Source organism: Microcaecilia unicolor, chromosome 3, assembly GCF_901765095.1.
Source record: "Microcaecilia unicolor chromosome 3, aMicUni1.1, whole genome shotgun sequence".
In the NCBI taxonomy this organism is placed as follows: Eukaryota; Metazoa; Chordata; class Amphibia; order Gymnophiona; family Siphonopidae; genus Microcaecilia; species Microcaecilia unicolor.
This window is the reverse complement of record NC_044033.1, coordinates 344,970,337-344,984,481: the sequence shown is the minus strand read 5'-3', so window position 1 is coordinate 344,984,481 and position 14,145 is coordinate 344,970,337. Positions and strand designations below refer to the sequence as shown.

Below are 14,145 nucleotides of genomic sequence, written 5' to 3'. Positions count from 1 at the left end.
TAAATGCATTAAGGTTTGGGCACAATGTGCTATAACTCAAGAGAAGCTAAAAACTAATGCCGCATCAAGAAGGGACATCCCCTTTATTTTTTATTGCAGGTCATGCATTTGCATTCAGATTAATGCGTGGTACCTGCTCCAAGCTAACATGTAAGCACTTACTGCTGGATTCTATATATCGAGCCTTAATTTCCACATAGAAATTAAGGCATATTCTATAACAATACAAGTAACTTAATTAGTTAACTAGCTAATCAACGATATCAATTGGATGTTCATAAGCAATTATCAGCACTAATTGGCATTAACTAAAGTTTATGTACACAGCTCGCTAAGCATATTCTGTAACGTGGTGCATGTAAATTCTAAGTCACATGGGTGGGGCATGGGCACTTTTAAAATCTAAGCACGCTGTTATAGAATACACTCGCTCTATGCCTAATTTAGACATCAGGATTTATGCCAAGTAAAATGTGGTATAAATGGTCGTGACTAATTTGGTCGTGGGGAGAGGAGCTCCAGCATATTCTGTATACTTCGTGGAAATTTAAGCCTATTCTTTAAAATTTAGTCGTATTTTAGAGAATACGCTTATACGTAATTTTTTTCACATGGAATTTTCAGCCTTAACGCCTCCTATTTAGAAGGCGGTCAATGGTCCTGCATTAACTCTGGATTAGCCGGTTAGCATGTGAAAAATGTAACATACTAACAGGCTTATTTTTGAACGAGAAGGACACCCATCTTTCAACACAAATCGGGAGACGGGCGTCCTTCTCTCAGGGTCGCCCAAATCGGCATAATCGAAAGCCGATTTTGGGCGTCTCCCAACTGCTTTCCGTCACGGGGACGACCAAAGTTCACGGCGGTGTGTCAGAAGCATAGCGAAGGCGGGACTAGGACGTGCCTAACACATGGGCGTCCTCGACCGATAATGGAAAAAAGAAGGGCATCCCTGACGAGCACTTGGGCGACTTTACTTGGTCCATTTTTTCTTAAGACCAAGCCTCAAAAAGGTGCCTGAACTGACCATATGACCACCAGAGGGAATCGGGGATGACCTCCCCTTACTCCCCCATTGGTCACTAATCCCCTCCCACCCTAAAAAATATTAGTATTTTTCCAGCCTCTATGCCAGCCTCAAATATCATACCCAGCTCCATGACAGCAGTATGCAGGTCCCAGGAGCAGTTTTAGGGGGTACTGCAGTGCACTTCAGGCAGGCAGACCCAGGCCCATTCCCCCCCCCCCCCCCACCTGTTACACTTGTGGTGGTAACTGTGAGCCCTCCAAAACCCACCACAAACCCACTGTACTCATATATAGGTGCAGGGCCGGTCTTAGCAAGTGCGGGGCCCTATGCAGACCAATTTGATGGGGCCCCACCCTAGTCCCGCCCCCTAGCTCCGCCCCCTCCCTAGCTCCAGGGCCGGCCACCCCTCCCTCCAAGCTCCCAGACCGCTCCCTCCGAGCTCCAAGGCCCCCAGCTCCAGGGCCTCCCTCCCTCCCTCCCAGTCATTTTTTAAAATCCCCCTCCAAAATCCAGTACTAGGTATGCCGAGAATACAAAACACTCAGGACCTATAGAGCAATTCTACCATACCATAAGCAGCCATTTCTACTAAATCACACAAAGAAAAGGAAAACATCTTAAAACACTACAGTGAGCACTAGAGCATCAATTCACCTATTGTAAAATGAAACCAGACAGAATAGTACAGATCGTCGTCGATCCTGCACAGTCAATGCCAAGTGAAAGCCATGTCTTTTTCATAAACACAGATACACCCTAATCCACTATATAATAAGTAGTAATATTAAAACTTTCTATTTAGACAAAAATTAAACTGAACCCCCAAGATGCCAGACTCTGCATACAATGCAACACCACAGAAACAAAAAATGTCCCCTAGTACTGTGCAAAATATAAAGACAGCAGATGTAAATTTAAAAAAAAAACTAACAAATACCAATCACCACTTTTTCAAATTAACAAATAGAAATAAAACAAATATAGAAAATAAAATAATACCATTTTATTGGACTAATAGATTTAGCTTTCAGAGGCCAAAACACCCTTCCTCAGGTCAATATAGTATCCTATCCTGACTTGAGGAAGGGGGTTTTGTTCTCCGAAAGTTAGACAAAATGTATTAAAAATGTATTAAAATTAGTCCAATCAAAAGATTACCTTGTTTACATGTTCTATATTATAAACATTTATTAACACATCTACAATACTACTTTATCCTAAAGCAAAAAAATAAAAATATATATTTTATTTACAGTTTGTTGTCTCAGGTTTCTCCTTTCCTCATCTTCTTTTCACTGTCTTCCTTCCATCCAGCATCTGTCTTCGGTCTCTCTCTGCCATCCAGTGTCAGCCCTCTCTGCTGTCTCCTCCATCCAATGTCTACCCTCTCTCCCTGCCCCTTCCATCCACATCTGCCCTCTATCTCTGCCCCTTCCATGATCCACCCACCATCTGCCCCTGTCTGCCCTCTCTCTCCCCCCATCCATTCACTGTCTGCCCTTTCTATCCCTTCCATCCACTGTCAGCCCTCTCTCTCTCTCTGCCCCTTCAATCCACCATTTGCCCTCCCTCTGTCATCCATCCAGGGTTTGCCCTCCCTCTTGCTCCATCTAGGATCTGCCCCTCTCTCCGCCCCTTTTTTTCAGCCCCCAGTTCCAGCCCCACTATCCCACCAGTCCCGAGCTTCAGCCCCCCAGCCACTTCTTCCTGTCCCCTTTTCAGCCCCCAGTCCCCAGTTTCAGCCTCCAGTCCCAGTACTAGCCCCCTTATCCCTACCCTCCTTTTCAGCCCCCAGTTCCAGCCCCCTTCATCCATATGCCTTGTATTAGGGCCCCCTTTTCAGAACCATTCTCCCACCTGACCCATGCATGCCCCATTTTCCCACCAGCCCCAGGCCCCATATGGCCCCTTCTCAGACCCCAGTGACAATCCCCTTCTCCCATCCAAGAACCCCAGTCCCCTCCCCACCCGTCCCCTTCAACCATCCAAGAACCCCCTTCCCGCCCCCTTCTCCCATCCGTGAATACCCCTCCCACCTCAGTCCCCTTATCCCATCCAAGAACCCCAGTCCCCTCCCCACCCATCCCCTTCTCCCATCCGTGACCCCCTCCCCAACCCCAGTCCCCTTCAACCATCCAATAACCCCCTCCCCACCCCCTTCTCCCATCCGTGAATACCCCTCCCACCTCAGTCCCCTTATCCCATTCAAGAACCCCAGTCCCCTCCCCACCTGTCCTCTTCTCCCATCCGAGAATCCCCTCCCCAACCCCAGTCCCCTTCAACCATCCCCCTCTCCACCCCTTCTCCCATCCGTGATCCCCTCCCCAACCCCAGTCCCCTTCAACCATACAAGAACCCCCTCCCCACCCCCTTCTCCCATCCGTGAATACCCCTCCCACCTCAGTCCCCTTATCCCATCCAAGAACCCCAGTCCCCTCCCCACCATCCCCTTCTCCCATCCGTGACCCCCTCCCCAACCCCAGTCCCCTTCAACCATCCAATAACCCCCTCCCCACCCCCTTCTCCCATCCGTGAATACCCCTCCCACCTCAGTCCCCTTATCCCATTCAAGAACCCCAGTCCCCTCCCCACCTGTCCTCTTCTCCCATCCGAGAATCCCCTCCCCAACCCCAGTCCCCTTCAACCATCCCCCTCTCCACCCCTTCTCCCATCCGTGATCCCCTCCCCAACCCCAGTCCCCTTCAACCATCCAATAACCCCCTCCCCACCCCCTTCTCCCATCCGTGAATACCCCTCCCACCTCAGTCCCCTTATCCCATTCAAGAACCCCAGTCCCCTCCCCACCTGTCCTCTTCTCCCATCCGAGAATCCCCTCCCCAACCCCAGTCCCCTTCAACCATCCCCCTCTCCACCCCTTCTCCCATCCGTGATCCCCTCCCCAACCCCAGTCCCCTTCAACATCCCCCTCTCCACCCCTTCTCCCATCCGTGAACCCCCTCTCCACCTCCCCATTTGAGAACCCCCACCCTACCCTTCCCCCACCTGAGAACCCCCACCCCCCACCCTTCTCCCATCTGAGTCCCTCTCCCCCTCCCCGACCCACCTACCAGCTGAGCTCCATTCTGCCGCCCACCACCCTCACTGCCTTTAAAAAAACAATTTGGAAGCGTCGGAGAGACAGTGACAGGCAGCCCCTCGCGTCTGCCCTGCTACTAAAAGTCTCTTCGATGTTGTTCGGGCCTTCCCCACATTGAGTCCCGCCCGCCCTCGCGGTAATTGGAAGTTACCTCAGAGGAGGGCGGGACTCAATATGGGAAGGCCCAATGACGTTGAACAGATTTTAGTAGCAGGGCGGGCAGACGCGAGGCACTGCCTTTCACTTTCGGCGCTTCCAAATTGCATTTTTAAAGGCAGGAGACAGGAGAGCAGTGACTCGGAGCACCCCCCCCCTCCCGCTGACATCGGGGGGGGGGGGGCGGACCGCCCCCTCCATGCCGCCGTCGTGCATCGGATTCGTTGAGAGGGAGGACGGAAGGACGGACTGGAGCTCGGGCGGGCGGGGCGACCTGAGGCGCGTGCGGGGCCCCTCTGAGCGCGGGGCCCTATGCGGCCGCCTCGGTCGCCTCGCCTTAAGACCGGCCCTGTATAGGTGCCCCCCTTCACCCGTAAGAGCTATGGTAGTGGAGTACAGTTGTGGGGATTGGGTTTTGGGGGCACAGTACACAAGGTAAGGGAGAAATGCACCTGGGAGCAATTTGTGAAGTCCACTGCAGTGCCCCCTAGGGTGCCCAGTTGGTGTCTTGGCATGTGAGGGGGACCACTGCACTACGAATGCTGGCTCCTCCCATGACCAAATGGCTTGGGTTTGGTCGTTTCCGAGATGGGAGTCCTCGGTTTCCATTATCGCTGAAAATCGGGGACGTTCTTCTCTGAGGTTGACCTAAATGTTGAGATTTGGGCGTCCCTGACCATATTACTGGAACAAAAGATGGACGCCCATCTTGTTTCAATAATGCGGGTTTCCCTGCCCCTTCGCGGGACGTCATGCGAGGACGTCCTCAGGAAAACATGGGTGCCCCGTTCGATTATGCCTCTCTAAGGCATTCTATAAGTGGCACCTAAAAATTGGCGCTGAAAATTTTATGCACTGCGCAGTATTCTATGAAGAGTACACATCCTTTATAGAATTGTGCTTAGGGAATAAACCGCACCTAACTTTAGGCTCTGGCAATTATGCCTGTTAAAAGATGGTATAAATGCTGGCACCTAAATTAGGCATGGTTTGAACTCTGTATTTACATGCATAAAATTTTGGAACGCCCCTGAAATGCCCCAATCCACGTCCCCCCAAAATGTACCCATGTTAGGATTTATGCATGGAACGTTACAGAATATGATCTGCTGTAAATCCTAATTAAGGCAAATTAATGCCAATAATTAGTTGTTAGCAGCCAATTTTGGGGGCTGATTGACTTCTTAAGCAATTGAGCTACGTGTGCTGATTTTCACATGCAACTTTAGTCACAATTTATAGAAACTGGGAGTAGCTGTCTAATGCTTGCATGCCCATTCTCTGCCCATGCCACACCCCCAACAGAAAAATTCTGAAAAATTCAGTAACAATGCACAGGAACAAACAAACTAGTGCAAGACTCCTTAGCGTGGTCACGCAGTAGCTTGTTTACGTGCATTAACTGTTTATTAACCCCCAAATTCTATATATGATGGCAAAAGATCTCTGATTCACATGCAACTTAATTGCTTAATTAGGTCAATCATTGGTTAATTGCTGCAATTAGTAGTTGCAGATCTCCTACTTAATTAAAAAAAAATTCCTTTAATGGGAAAATTATGTAGAATTATGTCGAACCCTCAAATTTTTCAATTAGTGATATAGAGTTTACTGATCTCACTGATGAAGAGATTGCAAATGGTTAAAAAAAAATACCACTGCCAGGTTAATTCTTTCTGCTATCGTTTTGATAGAATCACTCCATTGCTGAGGTCTTTACACTGACGTCCAACAATAGCAGGAGTAGAGTTTAAATGTCTACTCTGGTATATAGAACACTGTTAAGCTTAGCACCATCTTGTTTAAGCTGTATCATATGTTCATTGGAGCAGGGGCGTAGCCAGATAGCCAATTTTGGGTGGGCTTGAGCCCAAGGTGGGTGGGCATGAAATTTCCCCCCCCCCCCGGTACCCCTCCAGTTTGCTCTTCTCTCCACCCCTCCCAGCCCACAAACTCCAAATGTTAAATACTTGAGCTGGTGGGATCCCTAAACTCTGCCAGCTGAAGATTTCCTACTACTACTCAAGCAGCCAGCACTCTTCCAAATGTCAGCCGGCAGCACTTGCCTCAAACTGATGCTGCTGCTGGCAGGCCATGTATGTTCAGTGCTTTTGCATGTGTGAAAACTGAGCATGTGCAGAAGGGCCGGTCTTAGCATCAGCTCAAGGCAAGCACTGCCGGCTGACATTTGGAAGAGCGCTGGCTGCCCAAGGACAGAAAATCTTCAGCTGGCAAGGTTTGGGAATACCCACCAGCCATAGCAAGAGTGTCACAATTTTGGGTGGGCCTGAGTCCAAAGTGGGTGGGCCCTGTCCCACCCAGGCCCACCTGTGGCTATGCCACTGCATTGGAGAAGGAAACCCCGTAGATCTCCCAGAAATTCCTTAATTCCTTCTGTTTCTAATCCAAAATTATATCGCTCAGAAAGGGCTTTTTATTTTACTCTGCATTATTTTATTTATTTTGTAAGATTTAATATACCACATTACAACCCAAATATATCAAAGCGGTTTACAATCCAAAATTATTCCAGACATAAAATGAAAAAAAAACACCTTATAACAATAACAGACAAGACACAACACCATAGGATAGGAAATGTCAATTGAACAACAATGCTCTACTAGACCTGCTCAAAGAAAATCAACTAAACTAAGAAAAGGCTTTTCAAAAAGCTATGCTTTCAACAACTTCTTAAATCGGGAAACCAATGATTCAGTTCTCAGATCAAATGGAAACGGTATCAAGTTTTGTACATCTGTAATTCTATACCTACCACTATAAGGAAAATTGGCTCTTCTTCATTTAGAAATCATTTAAGCACTTTTTTCAAAGCACCAGTAAGCCCAACGCGGGCTTATCACCTGCTAAAAGGGAAGTACCGCCAGGCTACCGCAGCAGCCCAGCAGTAGTTCCTTCCCCCAGCGCGTGTCATATCTAGCTCTGCAAAAATATTTTTATTTTTGTGGACTGGTGTTTACCTGGCGGTAATTGGGCAGTGCTGTGCAATGCCTGGTCACTGCCGGGTTAGCGTGGGAGCACTTACTGCCACTTCAATGTTAATCTCTAGCCTGCCTTTTTGCTGCTCGAACTATCCAAATAGTTACAAGTTTAGTGGACTGAATATTGCTGCTAACCAGGGCCTCAATGCTCAAAAGCTATGGCGCTAAAGAGAACTGCACCCGTCCCATACCACAGGAACAGCGCAGACAATTAACCCTCCAATGAGCAAACTAATGGTATTCAAATTCTAGATGTGTTGTGAGACCAAATATAAAGGGAGAGGAATGTGCCTGGCACATGTGCACAAGAGTTCTGCGGTAAGCACAGCTCTTGTGCGCATGTCCAGGCAAACCCTGCGCCGTTCTTCTATGCTTTTAAATATAAGCTTTCCAAATATTTTTTTCCACTTGAAAGGCTTATATTGAATGCAGAAAACAGGCACCAACGTGTGTTTTCACTTTCATGTGTGCTTGGACTCGCACACATTTGTTTCTCAGTACCGGCACTTACAGACTTACATGGGCTTCCTTCCACTTCTTAAAGAAATCAAACCCAGTAGATTTAAAACTGAAAATCAAAAGAAATCCTCTCTTCAAACCCCCCAACGCCAGCTCCAGGCTGGTGGTAGGTTTCCAACGGTAAGAGCAGAGTTTGTTTGTGAGCTATTCTCTGAGCATTGGGAGGGTACAGCAAATGATCTCATTAGGTAAGTCACTTAACTTTCCATTGCCCCATGTAAGCCGCATTGAGCCTGCCATGAGTGGGAAAGCGTGGGGTACAAATGTAACAAAAAAAAAAAACATCCATTTGACTATATTTAAATACAACTTGCAGCCATCTTTGCCAAGCGCATTGCTTCCTGCGCTAAAGCCCTCTGAGTTTTCTGCTCAGATTAGCACTGGCACTAGTCCAGTAATAATCAGCTCTAACGCCAATGTTAGGTTCTGAGCATCGACCCTAGGGAGCTCGTGCCTTTGCCTTAGCTCTGTCCCAGACCATTCCGGCACTAATCAGATAGAGCCAGGACGATCAGTGATAATTTTTTGCAGCATTATGCAGATAATGCCACAGAAAATTACCAATTGGTCTCCTACCTCGATAAGTGCCACTGAATATTGACCCCAATGATCTTATTAAAATTAATTGTATTTTTGTTCTATGATATCCTGCTTCTGTTGCCTGGCAAAGACTATAATATGCTCAGCGATATATTCGATGCAGTTTGAATTCTGCACTAGCTATGTCGGGCTGCTATATTAAACAGCTCATATATGAGAATGAATAATATAACCTTATGTGCAGAGCACAATAATTGCATTATGTTAAATTATGTTCTCTCAGCAAACATTTATTCAATGTACTCAAGGCAGGCTTTATTAAAAGTGTTGAGGGGAAGAGGTGAAATTAATTAACTGCTTCATTTCTGGTGCCTCCTGATGAGTGAGGCTCTCTTTCCCATTTTTTAGGTGCACTTCACACTCGCAAAACCACCTATTGGGGAGGGTCTATTAATGTGTCTGGCGGTCTAGCCCATCTGTCTATACATATAGGTTTGTGCATAAAGCTGATTCCACTATCTTCCTCTGAGCTCTGAACATAGCAGAATTGGCAGACGATGGAACATTGATGCCTTGTAGATAGCAAGTCCCGTGGAGGGGCATAATCGAACAGGGACGACCATCTCTAAGGGCGCCCATCTCTAAGGACGTCCGGCGAAGGGGCGGGTATTATCGAAACAAGATGGGCATCCATCTTTTGTTTCGATAATAAGGCCCTTAATGGTCGACCTAAATGTTGAGATGGTCGACCTTAGAGATGGTCGTCCCCGGTTTTCGGCCATAATGGAAACCGAGGACGCCCATCTCAAAAATGACCAAATCCAAGCCATTTGGTCATGGGAGGAGCCAGCATTCATACTGCACTGGTCCCCCTGACATGCCAGGACACCAACAGGGCACCCCTAGGGGGCACTGCAGTGGACTTCACAAATTGCTCCCAGTTGCATAGCTCCCTTACCTTCGGTGCTGAGCTCCCAACCCCCCCCCCCCCCAAACCCACTCCCCACAACTGTACACCACTACCATAGCCCTAAGGGGTGAAGGGGGGCACCTACATGTGGGTATAGTGGGTTTCAGGTGGGTTTTGAAAGGCTCACATTTACCAGCATAAGTGTAACAGGTAGGGGGGGATGGGCCTGGGTCCACCTGCCTGAAGTGCACTGCACCCACTAAAACTGCTCCAGGGACCTGCATACTACTGTGATGGAGCTGGGTATGACAATTGAGGCTGGCACAGAGGTTGGCAAAAATAAATTTAAAAAAATGTTTTAAGGGTGGGAGGGGGTTGGTGACCACTGGAGGAGTAAGGGGAGGTCATCCCCTATTCCCTCCGGTGGTCATCTGGTCAGTTTTGGCACCTTTTTGAGGCTTGGTCGTGAAAACAAATGGACCAATTAAAGTCGACCAAATGCTTGTCAGGGACGCTCTTCTTTTTTCCATTATCAGCCGAGGATGCCCATTTCCTAATCACGCCCCGGTCCCACCTTCGCCACATCTCCAACACACCCCCGTGAACTTTGGTCATCCCCGCAAAGGACTGCAGTTGAGGGCGCCCAAAATCGGCTTTCGATTATGCCGATTTGGGCGACCCTGAGAGATGGAAGCCCATCTCCCGATTTGTGTCGGAAGATGGGCGCCCTTCTCTTTCGAAAATGCCTCTGATAGTATCCTAAGGCAGTGGCAGCAGCCGCAACAAACATAAGCAAACTGATGCTGCCGGAATGTCAAGCCCCATGGCACCAGAAGAAAAGGCAGTGCTATTGGCTGTGACAAGGATAGGTGAATTGCGCCATGAGGATCCCAAGCCGCGTGACATCCAAAGAAGAGTCAATGTTGACCATTAAGGGGAAGATAGGCAAATTTGGTGGTGTAAGGATCCCAAGCTGAAGAGGCAGTTGCAGCAGTCATAGTGATAAGTAAATCAAGCACTTTGGCACTGGAAGGAAAGACAGTGCTGACAGAAGCATAGCCAGATTTTGACATCAGCAGCAGCTGGGCCAGTGCAAGGCTGAAGGCCCAATTCACATAGACACCATTTCATTCAAAATCCATTTGGGGGAGCTGCTGCTTCCCTTGCACCCCATCTAGCTACATCCCTGAGTGCTGACCCTGGCTAAGAAGAGAGCAATGAGTACAGGGAAGGGAAGGGAGAAAAAGGGATGGAGTGGAGATGGGATAGGGGGGGAAAGGGAATAGTAAGGTGGAGGGAAAGGGTGATAACAGAATGGAAGAAACAGGGAGTGCAAAGGAAAGATGAAGTGAAAAGGAAAGGGGGTTAGTTGAAAGGAGTATTGGGGAGAAAGGAGGGGAAGGAGGAACACCCTGAAACACACTCACCCCAACCTCCAGCAACACCAAATCCTACCTCACTTACTTCTAAGGAAGCCAAGACCCCTGTATACAGTCTCTCTCCAAACACCTTGCCACCCACCCAGTCATATGCCCAAACCCCCAGATCTCCTCTTACTTAATTGATTTTAGTACTTTTTTTTTATATGCATGTTTAAACTTTTTAGTGGGAGCAAATAGATCGTGCATATAGTAAGTCATAGGTTTACACGTATACAATAAAGTCTGCGTACACTAAAACTTTTGTGTACTGATGAATGCACATCCGTAACACACTTTACTATATCTCTCCCCACGAATCCCCCACACAGATATGCCCAAGTCTGAAAATGGGAAAAGGGGAAGTGTCAACCACAGACACAGACTAAGGATACGCTTTTCTTTGCAAGGTAACTGCTCTTTCCCGTTTGACATTTTTCTTATTGAAACTTTTTCAGACATTGATATGGATTTGTAAAGTATTTATGCACACAGTACATGTATAAACTGTACTACATATGGAGGTTTTTGACCAATGAACGATAGCAGAATCTAACAAGGAAGCAACTAATATGGTCCACATATCTTTTTTTTTAATTTATAAAGGTCTTTATTAAGCATTGAAAAAACAATACATCAGCCAACAATCCAAAATTGGAAGGGCAAAATACAATACATGGTATACACCACCCAGCTACATAAGGTCCACATATCTTAAGCTGGTGTGTAAGTTCACATTGCCTGAGACTACTAGGTCTTTTCCTCCACGTAAATTAATTGCAGATTGCAGAAGTAAGCCTAACCTTTGGCTTTGTCTGTTGCTGGCATACATAATTTTCGCTGGAAGTATTTGTCCTCTTTTGTTTTGTGTGGCAAGGGGAAGTGTACACTTTTCAACTTATTTCAATATATGGTTATATTTCAAGGATTGCACTGTGACTTTCTGACATCACCTGAAGTCTGAGTTGTGTGGGTATTTGCCTGCTCCATTATGCTGAGCCCTGAAACTATTTTCCAGCAGCACACGCCAGTACTAACAGCAGCAAAATGAAACGCTATGTCCCTCTTTGACATTTCCTTTAACAAAGGACCTCTCCATTTCCTTTTCTTTTAAACCACTTGAGGCCTTATCTAAAACTTCAGGGCTGACACCGACAGGGAAACTGCACAAAGAACTGCCATCGCGAGTAGCCGTGAACAGATTTGCAAACACTGTGGTCAGCAAGAGCCAGTTTTATGGAATACTGAGCACACCATCCAGCCACTGTACTTGAAGAAACAGAGGTCCCGATATTCAAAATAATTTAAATGGCCAGGAGAGGCTCCTGGCTATTTAAATCACGTAACCTGGGCTAACTGGGCATTTTCAGCAGAACTTAACCAGATAGTGCTGCTGAAAATACCCGGTTACCACTTGAAACAAAACCAGCTATTTTGGGGATGTTCTGGGGTGGAGACGGAACTTAGCCAGTTAAGTGCCGATTTTCAGCATTTACCGGTTAAATAACTGCATAAATAGGACTGCATAAAAAGCTGTCCTATCTTTGGGGTCCTTTTGCTAAGCTGCTGAAAAAGGGGGCCTGCACTAGCGTCAGTGCGTGTTTTTGACACAAGCTGAGGCTCCCTTTTACCACTGCAGGTAAAAGGCTGGCCATTTAGAAGGAAAAGAAATGGGCATGCGGTAAGTGAACCACTTACTGCATAGCCATTTCGGTGGGGAGCCCTTACCGCCACCCGTTGAGATGGCGGTAAGGGCTCCCATGCTAACCCGGTGGTAATCAGGCAGTGCGATTAACGCCGGTTAAGTTCCAGCACTACAAAAATCAAAAAACAAAATAACTGTAGTGCTGAAAATGGTGTGCACTGGGAGTGGGAACTACCACCGGGCTCCTGCAGTAGTTCTGGATTGGCCTGCGGCAAGCTGGTTGCCGCACGCCAACACTTTAGTAAAAGGGCTCCCTTATTCAGTTCTTCATCACCAGTTACGTGTCAAGTATTACACTTAATCAACTTATCACTTATTCTACCCATTGGCCCACACAAAACTTGCCATTTGGCTACATTACTACTTCACCAGCATTAACTCATCCAGGCCAGAATTGGGGTTCTAAACAAAAAGTTTACTAAAACGATTAGTCTTAAAACAAAAAAGATCTACTCACAATAATACTGAAGGCAGGCAGGAAATAATAACATCAAGCACTTATAGTCACTTAGGACCATTTATACTAAGCTGTGATCAAAAGTGGCCCCAGTAAGCCCTTAGTGGCTCTCTCCCATGTGCGAAGGCCATTTTTACTGCAGAACTAAAATGGCTGATTTTCTATTTTTTTAGAATTAATGGCCATGTGCTAATGTTGCCATTAGTGTGCGGTCATTTTTTTTTTTTTTTTTAATGACCACACGAGCACTTATTGCCACCCATTTTGTAAGTGATAACGGCTTACATGGTATTCCTGTGCTAACCAATTTGCGTATACTAATGTAGATGCGCTAACACCCACTCTCTGCCCCCTATGTCCCCCTCCCAAAATAAGTACAAATATTTTTTAGTGCATGCTTAGCATGTGCACATTTTCCCCCAGATTCTATATAGCGTACCTAGAGATCTGTGTTGAAATCCAAGTGGATTCTATAACAATACACGTAACTTAGCCTGCTTAACAAGCTAATGAGTGCTGCTAACAGCACTTAAGAAGCAATAATGAGCACTAACTGGCACTGATTAAAATTTAAACGCACAACTTGCTAAGTGTATTCTGTAATAAAGTGCGCCAAGCTTCTAACGTGTGCAGGCAAAAAGGGACGTGGTTATGGGCAGGGAAATGGGTGTTCCAAAATTTACATGCGTAGTTCTAGAATATGGCCCAGTGTGCGCAAATCTACATACCGGGATTTACACCACGTTTTTATTGGGGTAAATGGATGCACATAGTTTTAGGTGCTGACATATCAACTAAGAGTATTCTATAATCTGCGACTAAATCTAGGCATAGATTATAAAATACGCTTAGTCGGCACTGATTTCACAATCTCCCCCTTTGTGTTTACCATAGGACACCTGAGCACATCATGCAGTTTGCCATTTTAAGCTGTCTTAGGTGCATATTAGCATCTAATGCAGCTTACTGAAAGAGCCCCTTTATTCTCCCAGACCTGTCCAAATCCTCAGAAGACTCCTTTCATTCTTTCTCTTAAACACATCTCACAGTTGGATTGAAGTCAGATGTGGTCATAGATGTCGTTCCCTCTGGCTGCCTTGCTCAGATTCAAGGGACATACGCTGAATCTCAGGGGTATTCAAAGGGGTCCACAGGCCAGTCGGGTTTTCAGGATATCTCTAATGAATATGCATCTTTTCTACTTAATGAATATATTTTTTCAGTCTCGTTACAAAAATCAATACCACCCTAAAGAAGTGACTACAAAGCTTCTTTTCTATACAACTTTGCTTTCAAAAGTATATTTTG

The 14,145-nt window shown here is 46.5% G+C and overlaps 1 protein-coding gene across 1 annotated transcript in view; it reads right to left on the bottom strand.

Moving 5' to 3' along the window:
- The window catches only part of SYNE1 (spectrin repeat containing nuclear envelope protein 1), a 982,166-nt gene that overhangs the window by 869,937 nt on the left and 98,084 nt on the right, over positions 1-14,145 (bottom strand).